Genomic DNA, 2,364 nt, shown 5'->3' with positions numbered 1-2,364 from the left:
AGCAAGTGATCCACCCACCTTGGTGGAGGTTGCAGTGAGCCTTCAGCCTTGTTGACTGAGCAAAATTCTGCCAAAAAAAAAAAAGAAAAAAAAATCCAGCTGGGCTCCGTGACTCATGCCTATAATACTAGCACTTTGGGAAGCTGAGGTGGGCAGATCACTTGAGGTCAGGAGTTCAAGACAAGCCTGGCCAACATGGTAAAACTCCATGTCTACCAAAAATACACACAGAAAAAATTAGCTGGGCGTGATTGCGGGTGCCTGTAATCCCAGCTACTCGGGAGGCTGAGGCAGGAGAATCACTCTAACCCAGGAGACGGCATGAGTCACTGCACTCCAGCCTGCGTGGTTGAGTGGCTGAGAGAGACTCCATCTCAAAAAGAAAAAAACAATTAGCTGGGTGTGGTGGTGTGTACCTGAAGTCCCAGCTACTGAAGAGGCTAGGGCAGAAGGATTGCTTGAGCCCAGGAGTTCAAGTCTGCAGTGAGCTATGATCATGCCATTGAATTCCAGCCAGGGTAGAGAAAAGAAAAAAGATATATTTTTCACTAAGTTGTAAAATGTAGTCTTTTTTTTTTTTTTTTTTTTTTTTTTGAGACAGAGTCTCACTCTGTCACCCAGGCTAGAGTGCAGTGGTGCGATCTTGGCTCACTGCAACCTCTGCCTCCTGAGTTCAAATGATTCTCCTGCCTCAGCCTCCTGAGTAGCTGGGACTACAGATGCACGCCACCACGCCTGGTTAATTTTTGTATTTTTTTAGTATAGATGGGATTTCACCATATTAGACAGGCTAGTCTCCCACTCCTGACCTCATACATGATCTGCCTGTCTTGGCCTCCCAAAGTGCTGGGATTATAGGCTGAGCCACCATGCCTGGCCATGTTTGATTTCCTTAGAAAGAATATGAACCAAAAATGGCAAAATCTTAGGATGTGATGAAATCTGAGTAATGGAATAAAAAAATAGTTGTTAATTAGATTATTCTCAACATGCTTCAGAGGCACCACAGAGAAGGAGACAGATTATTTGGTGAACTTGATGAGTAATGCAATCTACCACACAGTCTTTCGGAACATTACTTCTGCTGAATTCGAACTTTCATCTCTCTCAGCTGACAACCATTCTCATCTAACCATCTCACCTGCTGATAACTGCCAATTGCAGCAGCGTTGCCCTCTTAAGGACTATTTGTACAGCCTATAATGCATATTTTATTGCATTTTGCCCCTTATTAATTTATAACCATGGATAGAAAACGTAAATTAAAGTGCTGCTATGAGTCATAGTCATAAGAAACATGGGTCTCATAAGCTTAAAACACATGAGACAATTCCTTGGACATGCCAGAGGCTGTATCTGTCTCAGTCAGAGTTTCCCCAGGCAGCCTAAGCTAATGGACTCTGCTCAGTTGTGAAGGAAGCAAATTAAGAAACCTGTAGCAGGGGCCAGGTGTGGTGACTCACACCTGTAATCCCAGCACTTTGGGAGGCCAAAGTGGGTGGATCACGAGGTCAGGAGATCAAAGCTGTTCTGGCCAAACCTGTAGTAGCCAGGGTGCCTGCCTGTTGTCTCAGCTATCTGGGAGCCTGAGGCAGGAGGATCACTTGAGCCCAAGAAGTGGAGGCAGCAGTGAGCTGTGATCACACCACTGCATTCCAGCCTGGGCAACAGAGTAAAATCCTGTGTCAAAAAAAACAAAACAAAACAGAAAAACAGGCAGGCGCTGTGGCTTACACCTGTAATTCCAGCACTTTGGGAGGCCAAGGTGGGCAGATCACCTGAGGTCAGGAGTTCAAGAGCAGCTTGGCCAACATGGTGAAACCCTGTCTCTACCAAAAATGCAAAAGTAGCCGAGCGTGGTGGGCAGCACCAGTAGTCCCAGCTACTCGGGAGGCTGAGGCAGGAGAATTGAACCCGGGAGGTGGAGGTTGCAGTGAGCTGAGATTGCGCTACTGCACTCCAGCCTGGACAACAGAGTGAAAGTCCATCCCAAAAAAACCCCAAAACAAAAAACACACATATACACACAGAAACAAAACTTGTAAAAAGCTGCAGCAATATCAGCTTTTGTTTAGAAGTTGGGGTGGTGGCTCCCGCCTGTAATCCTAGCACTTTGGGAGGCCAAGGAGGGCAGATCTCAAGGTCAGGAGTTCAAGAGCAGCCTAGCCGAGATGGAGAAACCCCATCTCTACTAAAATTACAAAAAAAATTAGGCCTGGTGGTGGCTAATCCCAGCTACTCGGGAGGTTGAGGCAGATAATTGCTTGAACCTGGGAGGCCGAGGTTGAAGTGAGCGGAGATCCTGCTACTGGCTACTGCACTCAAGCCTGGGCGACAGGGTAAGACTCCCTCTCAAAAACAAAA

Source organism: Cebus imitator, unplaced genomic scaffold, assembly GCF_001604975.1.
Source record: "Cebus imitator isolate Cc_AM_T3 unplaced genomic scaffold, Cebus_imitator-1.0 Scaffold379, whole genome shotgun sequence".
Taxonomy (NCBI): Eukaryota; Metazoa; Chordata; class Mammalia; order Primates; family Cebidae; genus Cebus; species Cebus imitator.
The sequence above is the reverse complement of the archived record's forward strand: the minus strand, read 5'-3'. Positions refer to the sequence as shown.